Source organism: Quercus lobata, chromosome 5 (assembly GCF_001633185.2).
Source record: "Quercus lobata isolate SW786 chromosome 5, ValleyOak3.0 Primary Assembly, whole genome shotgun sequence".
NCBI lineage: Eukaryota > Viridiplantae > Streptophyta > Magnoliopsida > Fagales > Fagaceae > Quercus > Quercus lobata.
The window spans coordinates 55,362,820-55,387,101 of record NC_044908.1 but is presented as its reverse complement, the minus strand read 5'-3'; the positions used below and the strand labels follow the sequence as shown (position 1 = coordinate 55,387,101).

The 24,282-nt window shown below is 31.6% G+C and overlaps 1 protein-coding gene across 30 annotated transcripts in view; it reads right to left on the bottom strand.

Annotated features, from left to right (window-relative positions):
* LOC115991469 overlaps nt 1-24,282 on the bottom strand; it is a 62,356-nt gene that overhangs the window by 15,671 nt on the left and 22,403 nt on the right. For 13 of the 30 annotated variants that reach the window (XM_031115196.1, XM_031115198.1, XM_031115165.1 and 10 more), the window contains exon 1: nt 5,087-5,742. The exons of 5 other annotated variants lie outside the window; for them this stretch is intronic. The gene's annotated coding sequence lies outside the window, so the exon portion shown is untranslated. Of the gene's footprint in view, nt 1-674; nt 2,442-5,086; nt 5,997-24,282 lie in introns of those variants that run through there. 12 more of the 30 variants (XM_031115173.1, XM_031115186.1, XM_031115168.1 and 9 more) reach the window with 11 other exon arrangements.

Here is a 24,282-nt window from a genome sequence, read left to right as displayed (position 1 = left end):
GAAAAACACTTTGTCATCGCCTTGTAATTTCCCCACATTTGCAGTTCTATAAGTGAATAGGTGTCGCATTTGTCATTTAGAGATGGCAGCACCTAATAGTACACTTGAAAGTAGGGAAATCAACAGAGGATAACAGAGCAATACAAGTTGTCGGGGGTTATATGCCATAAAACATTAGGGTAACCAAGGTGTCCAGATATTGCCTAGTTGAAAAAACCTTAGTCGAGTGAATTGGGAGGCTGATCTATATGTAGCTATCTAGCCCTAGACATGAGGTAGAAATGCTCCATCTGTTTGGCCAGTCCTTAATTTTCACCAAGATACTGTTTCATTAGAAAAGGGAGCTCATGACACAGACTAATAGGGCTAATGTGCTATCAAGTTTAGCTTACATTATGGATCCATCCAAGATAACATAAAAGACAGTGAATATAAATATTCTTTAGAACATCAACAACCTTATTATTTGTAATGCTAACATACAAACGAAAATATTGGTTTTTTCTTTTGTTGTTGTTTTGGTTTGCTTTTTGTTTTTTTTTGTTTTATGGTGTGGAGGGGGAAGTGTTCAGTAGCCAAAGTTCTACCATCCAATTATGCATTCTGCATAATTGATCTCATATGAAAATTACACTAAACTACTGAAGAAGTTGTCTAAACGTTTAGAATCGCACCACTGAAGCAATGCTCTATTCCAAAGCCGTTTTGTATCTTTCATAAAGCTGCCTTGAATACTATAAGGTTGTTTCTGAGAACATATGGTGTAAACACAGCTATCAACCAAGTGAAGGATATTCAATACATGTAAGGATATTTCAAAGAACTCTTCATGGAGAAGAATGATAATGTGACAAAAACCAATCAGAGCTCAACGAATATATAATTTCTTAACATATTCCTGGAAAGAGCTAAACAGCAACCTTTCTGTTTTCTTTCAGAAAAAAAATCTAAATGTTCATTATAGCAACTAACAGTAATTCTTTACTTCAATCATCCCACAGAAGTAATAACCTAACATGCTCATATGTACATAACAAACAGACAAGAAACCAGGAGACTGCATCATAATTTAAGTAAAGATTACTTAAAGAACTTCATTAATGTAAGAAATTAACATGTACGAACGGCAATAATAAATTACAAAGAAAACCAAAAGAATTAATTAAAATTTTCACAAAAAAGATAAGATTATAACATTTACATAAAAAATTAACAACAAACCATGACAACTCATTTTAGTTTTCATAAAGGATACTCCAACAACTACATTATATGACAAATTAACATGCGTCTTACAACAAACTACTTCACACGACAAACCAAGAGAACCCATTATAATTTCAAAAAGGATACTAGAAAAACTACATGAATATAAAAAATATGCACGTACTCTACTAAAAATTACTTAGCAAAACAAACCAAGACTACCCAATATAATTTTCTAAAAGTCTACTCAAAAAACTACATGAACATAACAAATTAACTTGTACTTTACAACAAATCACTTTTAAAAGTAGACCAAGAGAACCCATTGTAATTTCAAAATGTATACTAAGAAAACTACATGACCATAACAAATTAAGCGCATACATTACATAAAATCACTCAACAAAATAAATCAAGAGAAACCCATTATAATTTTCAAAAAGAGTACTTGAAAAACTACATGAACATAATAAATTAACTTGTACTTTACAACAATTTACTTAACAAATCAACACAAGAGAACCCATTATAATTTTGAAAAGTATACTAAGAAAACTACATGACCATAACAAATTAAGCACATACATTACCAGAAAATCACTCAACAGAACAAATAAAGAGAAAACCATTATAATTTTCAAAAAGGATACTTGAAAAACTACATGAACATAGAAAATTAACTTGTACTTTAGAACAGTTTAATTAACAAAGCAACACAACAGAACCCATTATAATTTTACTCGAAAAACAAAGTGAAAATAACAAAATAAAGCGTAAATTACAACAAATTACACAACCAAAGAAGCCAAGAGAACCCAATAAAATCTAAGAATAGGCTGAGCTTTTTCTTATGGTTGGTGTTTCTTTCACACAAAACAAAGCAAAAAGGGGTATAAAAGTATTCATTCGCCCTTGGAACAAATATTTTTGGCTTGAGTAAATCTATTTCACAAAAGACAATACGAAAATGTTAAGAGATATTACAAATGGATGTGAAAATGAATATCATTGATAGATTTCAACAACATAACAAATAAATGTTTGAATTACAATTTTATAATTGGTGGCCCTTTTTTTTTGAATCAGTGACCCTCAAGCAGTAAAGGTTATGTAAAAAATTTTGTAGTAACCTTAACATCACTCAAAGACTATAATATACCATGGCCATATTTTTCTTGCCTGGGGTATGTTTGATTGAGATGATTTTGGGGAGGATGAAAAAAAAAAAAAAGGGAGTGGAAAATAGGAGAGAAAATGGGTGGGAGGGGTGTTTGTTTGGGAGGGGGAGGGGGAAGGGGAGAGACATGTTCCTCAAATAAATAAATAAAATTAGTGACTTGAATGGGTAAGAATTAGACTACCAGAAATGGATAAAGCATATGGTTGATTCGGTATATTTGTTATGAGAGATACTTTCTCATTGACCATAAAATATTAATGCAATGATAGAAAATTCAACCAAAACTATCCAAAAATAAAAATAATAGGTCTTGTGACAGTCCTGTATTTATTGCCAAATCATTAGGTGAATGCAACAATTATTACTCATCCCTAAAATTGAGCTGCAATCTTTCAACAATTATTACATGTCCCTAAAGTGAGCAATCTTTCAAGCAAGGGGGATTCCAAACCAATTTATCGTTGCAATTTCATTTATAAGTGCATCACCAAGAACTTGACTAACAGACTTAATGCTTGCTTGAATGATATTATCAGTCCCAACCAAACTGCCTTTGTACTTGGCAGGAATATAGCAGAAACTGTCTCATAAAATTGTAAAAACTACCATAGAGAAAAAGGCCAAGGCAGGTGTACCATCAAGGTGGACACTAGGAAAGCATATGATTCAGTGGAAATGGTGGTCTATCAGTGACTTATTGTTGTGGGTGTTCCCTCAAGATATGTTAATTGGGTGAGGGAGTGTATTACCACCCCTATGTATTCTGTGGCTGTAAATGGGGGACCAGCTGGTTATTTAACTTATTTCCGAGGAGACAAAGGAATCCATTGTCCTCTATTTTTTTTCTTTTTATACTGATTTCTGGCTTGTAGATTAATAATCTAAAAGTCAAGTCCTTTGTGCAGGTGTATATGGGTCTAAAGAACTAGATTTTGGATGAGCTTTTACTTTAAGGAAGGCAGTTTCCCAGTTATATATCTGAGTATGCATCTAGTCCCTGGTAAGCTGAGCTATCATGATGCAAGCCCCTAATTGAGAAAAAAAAAAAAAAAAAAAAACAAGAAGAATAAATTCTTGGACATTTTAATACTTATCCTATGCAGGCAGATTGAAGTTATTCCAATCAGTCTCGTATTGTGTCTTTGGGAGGTGAGTTAGCAGATGTTGCTTTATTATAGGTAATTTAACACAAGATTTATGAAGAAAGAAGCAACGTTTCACACAACTAAAAAATGGAGGCGGAATGACTTGCATGCACCTGTCACATTTTTTGTTATTCTAAACAAAATAATGTTTAATGGAGTACAATCTTAAGTGCAGCCAAAGCTGTGAGAAGGAAGACAGCCATTTCATGAAACACCAGTAAAGCAAGATGCGTTCCCTCCACCACATTGGAATAATCGGTTGATCCAAACCACAATACAAACCTTTATAGTAATTGGGTTTTTGATCTTCTAAGAAAAAGATCTCCATATTTATGACAACAATATGTTCGGATTAAATTTTGTAACGACTGCTCTGTGCCTAAGTTATAACAATGGTGTTAAAAGTTGAACTTGTACTGACTGTTTATAAGCCAGAAAACGAACCCAAAAAAAAAAAAAAAAAAAGTGTAGAGATAAAACTCCAAAAAGTGAAAAACTTCCAAAACTTCAAAATAAATAAATAAAATAAAATATGATTAGCTAAAAAATGAAAGAGTGTAAGAATGAAGGCACCTAAGAATAAGATGTTGAAAGCATTGCTTCTCTAAATTTCCACCCAATATTTTAAAATATTGCTAATGAAACCCACTGGAGAATAAAAATCCATCTGCATATTCACATTCAAGAAAGAAGGAAGAGAGGCTAACACAAAAAGAGGGAAATTTGATTCAAATATGACCATCAGGAAATTACAATAATGCAGCAGAATGAAATTCAAAAATTGTACTAATGCATTACTCAAAGACCATACCCTAAAGCTTGTTATCTTTGATACAAGTAAATGTATGTTTTTAGTATAATCAAATACTATAGTTTGTGCATGAAATGAATGCCAATTGGTTCCTTAACCTCATTCCATCTCTCAAAGACTATAAATAATGGCGCAAAAATAAATTAAGGGATCAAATTCAGATCAACCAACACTCAGACCAAAAATTAGAATTGTCATGTCTAATGATAAGTCTGCATCTACTAATGTCCAGAGTAGTGACCTACAAGATGACATGGCACCGGAATCCATTACGTGAAGAAGTTCAAATTAAATACAAGTAATTGGAAAGAAAACAAAAGGGAGGAACAAAGGATCCCAACATAAATAAGTGTAGCAACTTATAGCATGTGTGCTTGACCATGACATAGACTAAATACCAAGTTATTACAAAATGAGCTCACATGATTGATACAGGAAAAATGAGAGCATATTTGAATTTAACAGAAATGTGATCTCTATTTTAATACAAAGTGTGCAAATAGCATTCTTGTCCTAACGTTAGCTAAATGCATAAAGTTTCAAGTATTATATTATATGTGTCAAAAAACTATAGAATCGCTTTCGAAAATGCTTAATAATAAGAAATATATATATATATATATATATATATACCTACTTCATTTAATTCGAAAATTGTAAGTAAAACTAAGCTAATCAATACTACCAAGCTCAAGAACTTCATCCTTGATATTTAACAAACCATTTATCATAAAAGGAATGTACCTTTAAATCTAATCAAGCTCACTACTTTCAGTTTCAAAATGATTCTCCACGCCTTCTCTGTTACTCTTGACAAACTTGAGTTGAGCCTCTTATCTTGAGCTCTTTATTATTTACAACTTCAAGACGAGTCTCTGGTTTTAGTCTGTCATCATTATCTACAAAGCCCTTGGTTTCTACTGGAATACAAGAAACATTCCATTCAGTTTATTCTTGCAGGTTCTGCCCATGAAAAGATTGACTTCAACATTGTGGGTATACCACAAGACAATGACCAGTCTAGCTGTAAAATCCTACAAACAATACAATCTTTGGAATCGTGTAGACAAATGATGAACAATGAAGATGAATGGAACTCGTCTATTTATACGAGGGATGTTTCTAATTGTTTATTATTTCTAAGCAGAAAATCACTCAACAAAACAAATCAAGAGAAACCCATTACAATTTTCAAAAACGGTACTTGAAAAACTACATGAACATAACAAATTAACTTGAAATTTACAACAATTTACTTAACAAAGCAACACAAGAGAACCCATTATAATTTTACTCGAAAAACCACTTGAAGATAACAAAATAAACGCGTAAATTACGACAAATTACTCAACAAACAAAAGAAGCCAAGAGAACCCAATAAAATCTAAGAAGGGATACTTATAATACTTCATGTAATCTTCACCAGAGAACAAATCGGAAGCTTGTCCCATAGCTAGTATAGACCCAGATGCTCTCTGGTATTAGAAGGCTGCCGCAGCAATTTGAGAGTGTTGAAACCTCTTTCACACGGCGCGTGAACAACCGAGTTGCTCACTCTGTCTGTGACTCAGTATGATCGGAATATTGACAGTACGCATTGAACCCGGATAATAGACTCAGCTTTTTCTGATGGGTGGTGTTTCTTTCACACAAAACAAAGCAAAAGGAAAAAGGGGTATAAAAGTAAAAGTCTTCATTCGCCCCTCAACTTTAACTTTACTTTACTTTTCCTTTGCTTTAGTTTGTTTGTTTATTTTTGATAAGTCTTATTTAAAATATGTAATTTTGTGTTTGAGTAGGGCTGCCAAACAGGCCCCAAATTTTTCATAATTTCTTGTCATAATTTTGACGTAACTAAGTTTAATTGGTGAAGAAAAAATAGTAGATCTATATGTAAGTATTGGTTAACCACTTACAATCTGTCACGTCATAGTTGTAAAAAAAATTGAAAAATAATTTAGAAAGGTGGTTAGTTGTTATTTATAGTTGTTTATAATATTTTTACAATATTTTCACAAAATCATAAGTTGTTAGTTGTTATTCATTCAAATTTGAATCTAACACTAGGATTACTTTTTTGCCCCAATAATAACAACTAGTAATAACCTGCCATTTAGAATTTGTTATAAAAATATTGTAAAAATATTATGGACATTATTTTTTAATAATTTATAGATCTAGAACTACTAAAAAAAAATGTTATGAGAGTATTACATATGTTATGTATTTCATCAAGTTACCAACCTACCTAACAATGAATATTAATAGATTTTAACACCATCGGGCCTCTGGCCTAAGTGGTACCCGATTATCCTAATGACTGTCAACTCAGGGGCTCTAGCCCCTGCATAAACAATTACCGAGCAAAAAAAAAATATATATATATATATATTAATAGATTTTAACAACATAATAAATAAATGTTTAAGTTAAATTTTTGTGTTTGATGACTTTTTTTATTTTTACAAAGTGGTGACCCATTGGCTGTAGTTATGTAAAAAAAATAATAATAATTGTAGTAACCATGACATTTCTCAAAAACTGTAATATACCGTGGCTATCTTTCTTGACTTAATAAAATTTGAGTAAATTGTATTAACAACTAAATTTTGGTGACATGTTCCACACACCAAAAAATATATATATTGACGTGAATGGGAAAGAACTAGGATTGGATAAAGTACATGGCTGATTTGGAATATTTGTAATAAGAGATACATTGTCATTGACCATAAAATATTACATGCAATAATAGAAGATCAACTTCTTCTTTTTTTTTTTTTTTTTTTTTTTGAGAATCAATAATAGAAGATCAGGTGAAACTATTTGAAAATAAAAATGATAGGATTTACAACAGTCGTGTATTAGTTGCCAATGAAAATCAAACCTAGTTTTATACCAATGTATTAAGTAGTAATTTTTAACATGGCTGAAATTTTATCCAATGACTCTACCCTTGATGACAAATGTTCCCTTTCAAACACAATAGAGAGTATAGAATGTCTGAATGTTAATTCATCTATATAAAGGTAAGCTAAGGAGGTGAGAGGTACTCATAAATTACTCTAAGTTGTTTTCCAGCATCAATCATTGTTGGCCTATCTTCTGCTATATCAGAAATGCAACTTGAGGCAACCTCCGCAAAAGGCAAAAATTGTTTATGATCATTTCCTTCTTCTAACATTGCCTTATCTATAACTTTAATTACCTGATTTTTTCCAACACATGCACGCACCCAATCTACTAGATAATAGGCCTCATTATCATATTCACCATCTAAAAATAAAAGTCATCCTGCCAAAAGTGTAAGTAGAAGCACACCAAAACTACACATCAGTTTTCTCATTTACATAGTGTTTACAAAAATATTCAGGTGCCACATAACCCCTTGTTCCACATATATCAGTTTCTACATGCAATTGACCTTCAGGAATACATATTCGAGAAAGAAAAATCAATTAGTTTAGCAACATTGTTTTCGCCCAATAAATGGTGCGAGGCCTAATATTTCTATGGATAATAAGACTTGAAAATGAATTATGGAGGTATGCAACTACATAGCTATGCCCATTGCAATTCTTAATCTGCATTTCCATGGTAATGGCTTAGAGTGGACTCTCTCAGTTGGTGGGATACAAATAAAATTGTAGAGATTTCTGGCCCCTACAAATTCATACACTATAATTGAATTTTCAGTCTCTAAGCAACATCTTAAGAGTTTCAGAACATTTTGGTGACACTCATTTGTGATCCCAAAACAATATCTTTAATAATTTCTTCTAAACCCCAAATTTCATGTCTATGCTTTTTAACTGAGACTAAGCAGTCTTCTAAAGAACCCTTGTAAAAGTCAAAATCATTAGCCAACTGAAAGCGTTGATGTTGGTCATAATTTCTTGTTCTTTTGAGCTCTTCGGCAGAGAAGATATGGATTGGATTGCCTTTTCCATTGCAAATGGCAATTGACCCCTCTAATAACATTCTTCCATTCCTCATAAATGGTGTCTCCTCTTTGGCTTTCCTCTTCATTTTCAAAATGACTTCATCTTCTCCACCAATCCCTTAGATCACAAATAGGAATATTAATATACACGTATAATATGTTAGTGCATGAAATACTACAGCTTTAGATTAAAATATTTAGAGGTCATTAATCAATTTTGCCTAGAGATCATAGGTGCTCAATTTAGCTGTTTAGTCTATTGATTGTTGGGATCTAATTCCCTAATTTCTTGTATTACAATTTGTGCATGTAAATGAATGAGGAATTCCATTTGGTTCAGCCATTACAAAATACCTACTAGACTAGGACCATTCTTACTCCTTATTCATAATTCATAACTCATGATTTGCATATTATTTGAGCAATTCTAGACATCACGAGATAGTTTGGCAACTAATGGCTTTAAGTGATAGTCTAGAAGTAATTGCATCACTTGTGATACTTATGTATGTGGTTTGAATCTCATCTCTCCCTTCCCCTATTATCTACCTATTAAAATAAAAAAAGTTTGGACTAATTTATAAATGTTTTCTAACAACAAAATCTTAATCCCAAAACAACAAATATTTAATAATACCTTAAAATATTTTCCATGGACACCTTATCCTTGTCCATTGAATTTCTTAATCATTAATTAAGCATTATAAAAGAGCTTATTTTCATGATCTAAAGATTCTAAACTAAAAAAGCTAAAATATTTCAAGATCCAATAAATATTTGGGTAAGGAGTTAAGTGAATCAGCCTAGAGTTATATTTTTTATTTTTTTCGAAATACTATGTAATTGGAAAGAAAACAAAAGGAAGGAAGAAAGGGTCCCAACATAAATAAGTATAGCATCTTATAGCATGTGTACTTGGTTATGACATAGACTAAATACCAAGTTATTACAAAATGAGCTTACACGAGAAACAAAGGAAAAATGAGAGCATGTTTGAATTTCATAGAATGTGATCTCTGTTTTAATATGATATGAAGGCTAAAAGGTCAGATGTGAAAACAGGAGTACAACAAAGTGTGCAAATAGTATTTTTTTTCCTAACATTAGCCAATAGCACAAAGTTTCAACTATAGTATTGCTTCTGAAAGTGCTTAATCATAACAAATATATATATATATATATATATATATATATACCCATTTCATTTATTTTGAAAATTTTAATTAAAACTAAGTTAATCAATACTACTAAGCTCAAGAACTTCATCTTTGATATTTAACAGACCTCACCACTTTCATTTTCAAAATAATTCTCCATCTGCAAGCCTTCCCTGTAACTCTTGACAAACTTCAGTTGAGCCTTCTCTGTAACCAAGGGCTGTCATTATTATTTACAAAGCCCTTGGTTTCTACCGGCATCCAAGAACCATTAAATTCACTTTATTTTCTGCCATTGTGGGTTCTTGCAGGTTCTACCCATGCAAAGCAATGTCCTAGCTATGAAATCTTACAAACAATACAATCTTTGGAAGTGTGTATGCAAATGATGACCAATGAAGATGCCTTAAACTCATTTGTGCAGAGTGTAGAGATATAGTTTGAATAAGGAATATTACTATCCTTCCAAGGAAATTATGTGGTTTGCCTTTGGTGATCAGGATTGCGGGTAAGTACATGATTAAAAAGCCAATTGCAAGAATGCACTCAGCCAACTACAACTTCCTGTGTCTCACTAGCAAAGCATTGAAAAGGACATATGTGTGCAATTCCTCCATCTTTGAGGTTTCAATCAAAATCCAACCTATCTTCATCACTCTCTACCACAAAGCTGACCTTAAATTATCCAAGCTATTATAGCATTGAAACTTGAAGGACTTTGTGAAGTCGACATACTTAAGACAAAGATAAACCCACCCTCCTTGTAAGTGCCAACATCTTCGCCATAAATATGCAGAACCCATCACTGTTATCCATAAACAGAGTTATAAAATGAATCCTTGAGTTGATGCTCTACTATTTCAATTTTAATTAGCTTTGACATCTTCAGAGCTCACTAATGAATCAGAAAGTGGAAAACTAAAAGATTACACTAATGTATGCAATTCATTATTTGCAACAATAAAAGAAATGTTGAGTTACATATGTAACAAACTATCAAAGATTATACAGAAATTTCTTCATTATAGAATTGTTCACAACCTTTTCCCCAATTTAGATAAAAGAAATCTGTTGCCTTCACATGCTTGTCATAAAAACAATATGCAATTCAAATGAATAAATAGTACACACTATTAATTCCTTTGTGAATGTCTAACATTAAGTAGAATATTTTCACAAAAGACATGACTGTAATAAATCCCACTCTTGCAGACATATAGCCCATATTCTGAAAGTATAGTTGTTCAAAGGATATAAAAGATTGAAACTCTTACAATATTACTTAGGTCAAAAGATGAGTGAAGGAGCAATTTCTACCTAGATGGTGACATTATATCTTCAAAGCTCCAGTGGGTCCACTGCCAAAAGAACATTATTAGCACATAAGAGAAGTAAAACAAAAAATAATTACTTTATTGATTAAAATATCAGAGGTAAACCAACATTTCTTGGTTTGCCTACCTGCTTTTGTGGATTCTTATCTTCTTTAAGACTGCATAGTTGCCCTCATAGACTATTTTGATGGCCACAACTTTCCCCTCTATGTAAGACGATTTCCTCACACTTGGAATGCAGCAAACTTGATATTTTTGGCATATCAGGTATTATTTAAGCAAAATGGTAGACATCTTTTAGAAGAAAAGTCTACCTTCACATTTTACTAACAAGTACTTCTAGGAAATTCCATATACCTTCAGTGAATTTGTATTTAGGAATAACTATTAATTATGGTTGCAACAAAATACCAAGCAAATTTACCAAAAAAAAGCTGCACTTTTAAACTTATGAGCATAAGCTACTTGTATATCCTGCAGATGATACAATTTAACACTTGAGATTTCTAAGACATTTTGTCAAAAAATGTGAGATACACCCCAAACACCAACCATTGCTCCAAAATGGTCACATCATCGGCAATTCACCAATATCCCAACACCAAGACATACATACACACCAACAAACAGTTCAATTGTTGTTCAAGATACCCAAACATACTAAAAGAAATAGAGAAAAAACTCACCTCAAGGTTTTTGGCAGCATCAAGATTGTAGGTAGGTTCAATGAAGAATTTAGTAAGTTGTTTCACTTGTTTGTAGAATTAAAATATAAATTTGATAAATGCGACAACATGTTAATTGTTTTGGCCATTTATGTCCTATTTGAACCATGATGCCCAAAAACAGCATTAAAAAGAACTACTGCACACCATTAACTCCGCTCAAAAGCTATGGTAGCTTTTATGGGATGGTGGGACAAGCTATATTACATATAATACACTCTCTTTTAAGCAATGTGAGAAAATTTCATGGACTAAGTATAGTATAGAATAAAAAATTAAAACAACATTTGTTTGTTCTATAAACAACAATAGAACAATAATAGTGCAAGTGGAAATTACATTGGGCACACTGATAGATCAACTCTTTGCAAGAACTATTATATCTATTACATCGAGGGTAGTCTATAATTTCCTCAAAGAAAGTAAGGGTGTGTGGGTGACAATTAAATGTGTTAACGCCTCCAAATAGGTGACCATCATATGTGTTACTTGAGATTTGGGTTTTTCCCAAAAATATATTTAGAATGTATAGGATAATCGCAATTTGTACAATAGTAGAACCAATGTTTTGGGTCACGTTCTTCTTCACAAATATTATAATAATATTCACCGGAGTCATCTTTAGCAGTATAACAGAGAGTAAAGGGATGCTCATGTTGTTTTTACTTTGTGGTTTGCGGTAGCGTAGCACATTTGAAGTCCAAAGCAAATTCACAAGTGGTACAACGGAATATTGGGTAAATTTTAGAATCACAGCAACTGCAATTTTGTACAGATTCTATGCTAGAGAGAAGAAGTGGATGCCCATGACCATGGTGGGTAAGGATGTCAAAGATCAAACTACACGAAACATCGAGTATAAACCAGCATGCCAAACAAATATAGACAAAGCTGTTGCAAACACGCTTCATTGTTTTGGGTAATTTAGCACACAAGATTCATGTAGAAAGAAGCTACAATTTACACAACTGTATAAGGGAGGGAAAATAGCTTGTACACACCCGTTGCATTTTTTATTATTTAAAACCTCATCACCTGAAAGTTTTAAGTCATGCTCATGACTAAAGTGTTGAATCTCACTTTGATATTTTTGACTTTGTAAGTTGTTGAGTCAATAGATTGATCGAGCTCCGGATCTTTATTCTCCTCCTCTTTAAGTTTTAGCAAATTTATGTTCTCCCTGTATCTGTAGTCCGCCGCACAATCAAAGTGGGCAATGAAATCGCACCTGGAGCAATAGTAGAACCCATAGTTTGTTTTCACTTTTTGAACACAGAGTTGACAAATTCAGGAGTGTGATTGATGGAGTTCAACTTCAAGAGAAGAATGGGTAAGGTGGAGGAGGTGCTTGTGACGTAAAACTTTGAGTTTGCGCGGCAAAGAAGCACATCTTCCATGAATCCAAAAAATGCATGGGCCACACAGATTGGGGGCTCCCTTGCCTTCTTTGCCACAAAGGTCGCAAGTAAACGTAATCCACTTCAGAAAGGGGGTTAATGGGTGGTGGCGGACTTTAGATTCCATGGTGGGCGATAAGGAAGCCTGCGGCTGCTCCATCTTCTTGTTCTATGACGTGCACAGTCACAGTGACAATCACAGATATCATCATCAAATTAGTTTGGAGAAAAAGAAAGAAAAGGGCATCTGATCAGACACAAAGGGGGTGTGGGTGGGTGAATCCAAATGTAGATAGATGTATTACATACAAAAAAGAAACACACAGAGAGAGAAAGAGGCAGGCTATGATAGTGATGCCTCTTTCCTTTTACTTACAGACACAGAGAGTATACACAGGATTTTGATTTTGGGCATGAATAGTAGTGTAAAAAACAGCACATCAAGTGTTGGTGTTCATTCTTTGTGTATTGGACCTGATTGTTTAAAACTTTAAATTTAGAAGGCATGGTTGGGCCGGGTGGGTATTTTTACTTTTACAATGTAAGAGCATTAGCATCAGGAAATGCTATTCTATTGTATTTTATCATCCCAAAAAATTATTTTATCAATTATACTATCCCATTTTACAATACTTCCAGCATTTCAAACTTTTATTTTCCTATTCTACTCATTAAAATAATATATCTACACAATAAAATAATACTTCCCCCAATCACCATCATTTATTCTTTCTTTCTACCAATCACCATCATAATAAAATATTAGTTTTTTTTTTTTTTTTTTTTTTTTTTTTTTTTTTTTTTTATAGAATTGTGTTACAATACAATTCTATCTTTAGAATTGCACTGTAGCATTATTGTAAAAAAAATTGCAATACTTAGTAATAGCATTTCCTGATGCAATACATTTTAGGGCTTAAAATGCCAAATATCCCTTATATTTGGCATTAGCATTCCCCAATGTTAAAGCTCTAAAATGTGGTGAAAGGCGATATTAAAGTGAAAACCTTACTACTATTGACATATTAAAGGAATTTTTTTAATTCATTTCTTAAAATTTTAAATTAAATTAAACGAGATTTTTTATTTAATTAAATGCAATGCACCTCAAAAGTTTAAAGTAAATATTATGCACTACAAAAGTTCAAACCATATCTATGACCAATCACCCATTCTTGTGATTAGAAAAATATATATTTCTTTATTTTATTTTTCACGTTTTATGTCAATTTTTATCGTTCATTGAAAGTATCTAACTCAATTTTAAGTTTGCCTTTTATTCAATATATTATATGTCACTAGGTTGAAGAACGTAGCAACAAGAGTTTGATGCATTAACAAGACAACAAAAAGTACCCCACCAACTTTAACCCCCTAAAAAACTTAATATAAAGCTTGATTTATCAAATTATAATGTAAAGAATTAATGGTTAATTCAAAAAAAAAAAAAATTGATAGGGTCAATTCAAAAGTTGAAAAATCAAAAACTAAATTAACATTCACGTTGAAGTCTAGGGGTGACAAATAACCCACATATATTTAACCATTTTTTCAGGATAATTAATTAATTCTTTTTTGTTAGTTTATTTCAATAATTAGATCTTCTCAAAAAATATTTTCAATAATTCAATAATTGAGGAAAAATTATTTAAATTATATGTATCTTTATTAAAAATATCATAAGTTATCAATTGACCTACAATATTTTTGCCTTTTATATTTAAGGTCCGTTTGATTATACGTTATAGGAGATTAAAAGAGTGTTCTTAAAACCCAAAATCCTGTTTTGCATCCATAACTCTACATAACTTTTTTACAAAATCTTATTTTAAATTCAAAACACGATTTTCCAGCTTTATACAAATGCATCCTTAATTAAGTTTAGAAGTGTTGCTATTTTTGGTAATTGAATTAATTTAAATGTTACCCTTCTATCAATTTTTTTTATACATTTACCCAAGGCCAGCCCTAGGCCTAGGGCACTTAGGTCACCGCCTAGGGCCCCCCTACTAGAGGAAGGCCCCAAATTTTGGGATAAAAATTGATATATGTAAAAAAAAAAAAAAAATTTGGAGATATAGGAAAGAATTATTTTTATAATTTTTCCTTTACTTTTAAGAAGTCCCAAAGTATTGAGTAATGCTAAAGATAATACAAATTTAAATACATGGGTCTTACAAATAGAGTAATGTTATAGTTTTACAAACTATTTTACAACATTTTTACAAACTGTTGTTGTGGCCAAATTCTTATTAGTTCTCATCTGGGCTCACCGATAACATCACTTTTTTATTTATCTATAATCATTCACCACATTATCAGTTTGTAAAAGTTTTTGTAAAAGAATTTGTATATCTAGCATTTTCCCTTACAAATATATGTTTCACTAATTGCAAGAAATAATTCAAATAGAAAAATGATAGAAATATTATTAATTTTACTTGAAAATTTTACAAATTGATGTGACAATTAATATGACATGTGGACGTTAATAACCTATTAAATGCATTTTTAAATTATTTTTTGTGATTAATGATACATCTTTGTAAGCCTCATGTTGTAAAATTTATAATATCATTTTTTTTTAGAGAGTTTTAACCTATGGTGTCCGTTCTTGATAATAACTCTTTATCATCAGACCAAAATACCAATCAGTTTTTGGTGTAAGCAAGAATTGAATCCCAAATCTCTTATACAATCATCAAAGACTTTACCAGTTGAGCTAACTGGAACACACAAAATTTATAATATCCTTAACATCATTCATTCAAATATTTGTTTATTATCTTCTTGAAGTGTCACTAATCACATTCATTTCTACATCATTTGAAAGTCTTTTTTAGTAAATTTGTTATAACTTTAGCATTTTTCCAAAAAAAAAAAAAACATATTACACAATAAAAGGAATAAATTTTTGTTATAAAAAAATTTATGATATTAAATATTATTTAAGTGATAACAAAAATGCCCCATTTAAATATATCGTTTTAGCCCTCCAAATTTATTGGGCTGCCCCTGCATTTACCCTATAAATGATGAATAAGATTGGCGTGAAAGCAACTATAATTTTGATTTTGTGTACGTAGACAAATTCTTAACTTTAATTATAACTTCAAAAGTATCCATTGAAGTGCAAAAGTTCTATCATCATTTTTTTTTTCTTTTTGGATATGAAGACTGAAATGGAAATTACATCTTGAGCTAGAGCTGGATTATGTTCTAGAAAGAAAAATGATGCCATATATCATCATTATTTTTTTTATAAAAAAAAAAAAAATTAAACATTAAGACTGAGCATCCTCCTGTTAAATTAATCTGTGTATTCTTGAAAATCATGGTCAGTTGACGTATGAACTACTTTTTCGTACCGCCACCTAAAATAAGAAGGGAAATAATAATAAAATCATCGGCACCATGATCATTTTTTTTTTTTTTTTTTGAGGTAATCAGCACCATGATCATTGATCACACATATAAATAATGAAACCATTAAATAAAAAAAAGTCAAAAAAGAGAAATCAAAATCCCAAAGACAAAGACAGAGACAAAACCCCTCCCCATCTTAATTTATCCCAAAGCAACATCCCAAGAATCCAAAGAATGGAACCTAGCTCCATTAATTTGATAAGCTTTATCCCCTTAATTTATAACACTTTTAATTATACTAGTTTGGATGACAAGTGCAAGGCAAGTACTACCCCTAAAGTGAGAAATTTAAGATAGTGAAACAGTGATTTTTGATTCACAAAAATTGACTAAACCAACAAAAGTTTATAGATGTAACAAAATATCATAATATTTTTACAATAATTATATTTTTAGTTATGATAGTTTTTGGTCTTATAGTTTATTATTTTATGTTGACCTATAAGAAACTTATACCTTAGTAGTAGTTGTGAAAAATATTGTGACAACAATAAAATGTCATAACATTTTCACAATATCTTTATTTTCAGTTGTGATCGGTCCCAATATAATTTTTTTTTAATTTTATTTTGACCTATAAAGATTTTACGCCTCAACAATTATGAAAATATTATTACAACAACAAAATGTCACATTTTCACAACACCTTTCTTTTAAGTTGTGATAGGTCCTAATATAATATTTTATTATTTTATTTTGATTTATAAGAAACTGATAATTTAACAATTATGAAAATATTGTGACAATAACAAAACCATCATCAACTCTCTATCTTCATCGTTGAGAAAGAAATAATAAAAACTGAAATTCACAACAATAATGCTGATGTATATTTGCACAAGTATTATAGCTAAAATGTATTTTGCACAATAAATGCATAATTTGATGTGATTAGTAGTAACAAGCAGCACATCAGGTGTTGGTGTTCATTCTTTGTATCTTGGACCTGATTGTTTAAAACTTAAAATTTAGAAAGCATGGGTTGGGCCGGGTGGGTATTTTCACTTTTACAATGTAAAATGGGGTGGGAGGCGACATTAAAGTGAAAAACCTTAACACTATTGACATATTAAAGGAATTCTTTTAATTAATTTCTTAAAATTTTAAATTAAATTAAACAAGATTTTTTATTTAATTAAATGCAATGCACCTCAAAAGTTTAAAACAAATATTATGCACTACAAAATTCAAACCATATCCATAACCAATCACCCGTTCTTGTGATTAGAAAAATATATATTTCTTTATTTTATTTTTCACGTTTTATGTCAATTGTTATCGTTCATTGAAAGTATCTAACCCAATTCTAAGTTTGCATTTTATTCAATATATAATATATCAAGTAAAGAATGAAGCTAAGTTTGCCTTTATATTTCATATGGTTTATTTTTTAGAAAATTTTTTACTTAATCTAGATCAACCATTACAACTCAAAACAACAAAGCTAATACAACAAAACCTCCAGAAAGAAATTTAGTAGGAACTTTAGTTTGTAGATGCAAAAAGGAAAGAGTAAAATTTTTTAGAGTTTCACATAAACCTTACAGGAACATGGTTCAGTGTTACTGCGATTTTACCAATAGAAATTCAACAAGGTAATTTCTTATTTGTAATTTTATAGTTCTCCTTGAATAAAAGCTATAGCTTTTTTCCGTTTGATCATTCTCTTAATCCTTTTTTTTTTTTTTTGGGTTAGTTGCTCAATATACCACTTCCCTAATCTTTATGTTTGTTAATATTTTGACGAGAGTTTTGAAACCCAATGACACTACTCGATATTCTTCATAAAGAAAATCTTGGTTCAAATACTTTCTTCCTCACATGTGATAAATTAAAAAAAAAAAAAAAAGGGTTGTTAACATTCTTAAAGGAATGTAAACTATCTTACTATCAATATGAGATAAAATGAATATTTAATAGAGATTCAAAATTAGACTTTAGGTAACATTTACAAAAGTTTTTATTACTCAAAACTTTATTTTTTGATAATAATAGTTTGCTAAACCCACAGTTGAATCAATTTCTTCTCTACAACCATCTTGCTATGGTGATCTATTATTTTAGTTTTCACATATAAGGTATTTGGGAATTTAAAATGAACTAATTTATGAAGAGTTCTTATAGGTTTTTTTTGGCGTGCATTCTAATATAATAAATGATTAATTTTATAGATTAAATAGTAAATGACAACTTATTATTTTGACATATTGCTTGTAATTAACCTATAATAGATATAAATAAAAACTTGGATTCAAGAAAATAGTTATTTAAGTGATATACATTTTATGGAAGATATATTTACGCTCTGTTTGTTTTAATTTAAAATATTTACAAAATTAAATATTTTACATGTAAAATATTTACAGGAAAATATTTTCATTTTACAGTGTTTGACAATGTACATGAAAATATTGTGTAAAATATTTTCCAATATTTGGCAGTACGTAAAATGAAGAATAAAAACTATTAAAAAATTAAATCATTTTTTTTATTAACTTCCAAAAAATACATAGAGACAGATGAGGGATCATTAGAGCTAGTAAAAAATAATATTCTTTACTTAATTTTGAACAAACTTTCTGCCAAAATCTATAAAAGTTTTTGCTCACTTTACAATAGACAAATTCCTTTACTTTCTAAAGTGAAACTGACGTTAATTTCATATCCAAAAAGCTAGGCAAGTAGCAATATGGGATTAGATGGTCTTCAGAAAGCTGGGCAAGTGTTTTGCTGTGTAACACAAGAATAAGTATACGTTCATCCACCATCCCACATACAATAAGACGCTCAAAAATCCCAAAATATGTTTTATTTTCTACACCAAGCTGAAATGATAATCAGCAGTTCGAACAAATAAATCACTAACTGTTGCTCAAAAATAATACAACAATATGAACTACATCTGGTTTGTCAGAAGTTCTTTAATATCTTCTCACTTGACACATCATCTGCTACAAGAATTGAAGTAACTTCCTGCAGCCAGAATCAAACATCACTAGTGTTTCTATAAAACATTAAATTGAAGTACCAAAATTACTAGCTTTGATATTACTGACTGCAAATAATGTTACGCCACATATACCAGCAACATTGACAATTTAGATGAACAGTAAGATGAAGGTGATAAAATGCAGTAATCAGTAGGCATCTAAACTAAAACCAGTTTCATGTGGCGTACATGCTAACAATTAATGATGTATAAAAGCATTGAGCATATCATGCTCTTTCATATGCTGATGCATTCCTGCACCAATGCCACCACAAATACATACATAGAACAAAAAGAATAAGTGAGCAACAATAGGGCCACAAGCAAAGAATTATGGCATGACTGTTACAAGAAACAGCCTAGATTTTGACAGGTCCAAACAGCAGAAAGAAAAATCATGCAGTTGACACAAATGTCTGGTATTTAAGGCTTTTACCTAGCTAATGTTTTTGTGAGGATGGGGGGAATCTGAAAATTTTCCATAAATCTTACTAGGCTAATGACAAACTAAAGATTGTTGTAAACAATACCTATCTCCATAACAGAACATTAGCTTAAAAACTATTGTTGTCACATTTAGCAGCTTATACTAAAGGCCCCAAGCCAGTGGCCTGGGCCTCTCACATTTTCCATTCTGAACCAACAACCCATCTCAACTCTTCCAATCAAGAGGTACGGGTTCACATTTCTCAACCAAGATACAGCAGAACCTGCAAAATATTTCTGGACAAAACCCAGAACCAAGCTTGATAGAAAATGAGTACAGCAAAGCTGGCTTTTTTTCTGACCCAAATCTTGATTCGCATGTATTCTTGTCTGACTTATATTACAGGTTTTACAGAGTCTGATACCTTTTGGGTCCAAACAAGATAATAAGGAAACTAGTTCAATTTTGAAAAAACCAGAGAAAGGTTAGAGATGAAGAAAAATGAAAAGAAAAAGAGAAATCTAATCTAAAAAGACAGAAAAGTACCTGGGTTTCGCTGGCGATGGGCAGTGCCGACAGAGGGTGGAGCTTGCTGATGGTGCCTCAGACCTTGGAGCCGGTGATGGGTGCGAGAGAGGGACTGGAGGTGGCTGGGTTTTTGGAGAGAAATCTGAGAGGGAGAGTTTAAGCGTGAAAGTGATTGTGGGAGTGAGGGAGGGAGCAAATGTAAGATGTTTTACCAAAATTTTGAGTGTATAAATTTGCTTAGGTTGTTTTGGTTGACTGAAAATAATTTACTTTTGATCAAATATTTTCTGAAAACAAACAAAGCGTAAATCTAACATAAAATAAAGCACTTAGCAGTAATATACTTCAAACAAATATGCGTAAATCTAACATAAACTAAAGCACTTAGCAGTAATATGTTTCAAACAAATATAGTGTCAATTTCAAGTGCAATGAAATTTTACCACGTTTAACATCTATATGACAAATTTTAAGCAAGCAAAGCATTCTATCGTTTATGAATAACCAAAAAAAAACACATATATATGAACAAATTTGCAAAATCTTCCAACGTTGACAAAGAAGGCAAATATGTGTCTTTGCCTGATTGGCAAAAGAGAAACTATTTGCAAGTGGGAAAAAAGTCAAATTTGTTGGTGGATTACCAGAAAATTAATGAATCAACACACTTAATCCCAACCAAAATTGCTTAATCATAGAAGAAAGGTGCATACATATACACATATATGGACTTTTGATTTCAAAATGGCATGTTAATCCTATCACTTCCAGCATAGATTATGCTTCATTGATTTGCTTAAAAAATCAGTGTATTTGTGTTGCTTGTTCCACTAACAACTCCTACTTACTAAAAGATGAGCTTTCACTATTGCATGGGCCATTATTTTAATAGCAACACAGAACTTCCCTATTCAAGGCTCATGTCAGCACATATGGATAGAACCTTCAGAAATAGCCATGAATATGGGTAAGAATTAGAACACCAGAATTGGCAATAAAGCACATGGCTGATTTGGTATATCTATTATACCAAATATTTTATCATTGGCCATAAAATGTTACATGCATTGATAAAAAGTTCAACAAGCTATCCGAAAATGAAAATAGTTAGTCTTATTACAGTCCTGTTTAGCTGCCTAATGAAAATCAAACCTAATTTTATCCCAATGCATTAAGTTGTAATTTGTAACATCGCAGAAATTTTACTGTGCAACTCTAACAAGTGTTTACTTTCAAATGCACTATAGAGCATAGCCTAGAATGTCCTAAATATTAATTCATTTGCATAGAGCTAAGCTAATCTAAGAAGGTGAGACAGACTCATAAATTTTCCTGAATTGTTTTCCCACATCAACCATGGTTGGCCTATCTTCTGCTATATCAGAAATGCAACTCAAGACAACCTCCACAGCCAGAAACTGTTTATGATCAATTCTTTTCTTTCAGCATCGTCTTATCTACAACTTTGATTACCTAATTTTGTTCAACACAGGAACACACTCAATCTACTAGATAATAGGCCTCAGTATCATATTCACCATCTAAAAATAAACCATCCTGTCAAAAGTGTAAGTAGTGGCATACCAAAACTATACAATATCAGTTTTCTCATTTACTTTTAAAAAAATATTCAGGTGCCACATAACCTGTTGTTCCACATATATCAATTTCTACATGCAATTGACCTTCAGGAATACATATGGAGAGTGAAAAATCATTCGGTTTGGCAACATTGTTATTGTCCAATATAATGGTGTGCGGTCTAACATTTCTATGGATAGTAGGCCTTGAAATGAAGTATGGAGATATGCAATTGCATTATCTATGCCCATTGCAATCTTTAACCTGCATTTCCATGGTAATGGCTCAGGGTGGACTCTCTTAGTTGGTGGGATACAAATACAATTGTAGAGATTTCTAGCCCCTACAAATTCATACACAATAATCAGGTTTTTGGTCTCTAAGCAACATCCTAAGAGTTTCAGAACATTTTAGTGGACACTCATTTGTGATCCCAACATTGGTCTTTAATAATGTCATTTAATCCCCAAACTTCATGTCTATACTTTTTAATTGAAATCAAGTGGTCTTCTAGAGAACCCTTGTAAAAGTCAAAATCACTAGCCAACTGAAAATGTCGACATTGGTCATAGTTTATTGTTGCTCTTTTGAGCTCTTCGGTAGAGAAAATATGGATAGGATTGCTTTTTCCATTGCCAAAGGCAATTAGCCCCTCTAATAACATTCTTCCATTCCTCGTAAATGGTGTCTCCTCTTTGCTTTTCCTCTTCATTTTCAAACATGAATTCATCCTCTCCATCAAGCCCTTAGATCACATATAGGAATAACAATATACACATTTAATATGTTAATGCATGAAAGGCTATAATCTGGCTTTAGATTAAGATATTTAAAGGTCACTAATCAATCTTTGCCTAGAGATCATATATTGTGGGATCATAGATGCTCAATTTAGGTAATTTGCTCGTCATTGGTGGGATCTAATTCCCTAATATCGTGTATTACAATTTCTATTTAAGTCATAGAAAATAAATGAGAAATCCATCATGTTCAGCCATTTCACATTACCTACCTAGGCTAGGACCATTCTAACTCCCAAATTCATTAAGAATCAAAACAAGGTCTTTTAAGGACAGCAGAACAATTTCATCTGGAGCACCCTCCCGCCAAACTTGCATATTCTCTAATCTAGAGGCCATTTTGATTTTTCCAAAATATTTTTGTAATAAATACTTCCCTTAAAGATTAAACAAAGATATGATAATTTGAAGAAACAGGTTTGAAATTGAAATATAAACCAAGATCCACAAAGAACACTGAATTAAAATGCAGCAAAGAAGTATCCCACTGCAGACCATTCAAAATTATGTTACAACTCATGGATCCAGAAACTAATGAATTAAAAGTAGAAACTCTACTCGTCTTTAATGATAATTTGGACCTATGAAAGCTCATAAACATGGAGGCATATGTAATAATCGAAAACAGTGAGGGTAAAAAAGAGTATGTAGATAATAGAACCAAACATTAGTACCATAAACTTCAGTTACCTGATTTTGTTCAATAGAGGAACGCACCCAATTTGGTAGATAATAGGCCCAATCATTTGTAACATAGAAATGTGAAGGCCGTCCTGTCAAATGTGGTAGATAATAAGAACTGACTTTTTAAAAAATCATATGATCTAATAACAGAAATCTTAAAATAGCATGATCTTAATCCTGCCTCTGAAGCATTCATAGTTATATTACAAGTCATGCAGAAATGAAATAGAACCTCTTTTATTTAATCATTTTTTTATCCAAGTCCAAAATCCATACTACTACATAATTGCAGGCTTGCAGCTACTAAGAGCTGTTCAGTCACCACCACTGCAGCTAAAGTTAACTTGATCTTCCACCAAAAGAGACTATTTGCAAGTGGGAAAATTTTCAAAATTTTAGGTGGATAACCAGTAAATTAATGAATCAACACACTTAATCCCAGCCAAAATTGCTTAATCATAGAAGAAAGGCGCATACATATACACACATGTGGACTTTTGATTTCAAAATGGCATGTTAATCCTATCACTTCCAGCACAGATTACACTTCATTGATTTGCTTACAAAAAACAGTGTATTTGTGCTGCTTGTTCCACTAACACCTCCTAATTACTAAAAGATGAGCTTTCACCTTTGCATGGGCCATTGTTTTGACAGCAACACAGAACTTCCCTCTTCAAGGCTGATGTCAGCATATTTTGACAGAAGATCCTACAGAACATTTGAGAGAGAAGAGAGAGAGCATTAAACTTCCTCGCTATTAGTAAATACAACACTAAGTCATGCATCAAATGACCTGAAGATCAAAATTTGGAGAGAAACGAGTGTCTGGTTTTTATGTGTCTAAAAGAAAGTGAATTGATATTCGACTAGATCAATACAGATATCTTTTTTAAAGGAAAAGAAAAGATAAAGACAATGAAGAAGGATAAAACAGCAAACACTGAAG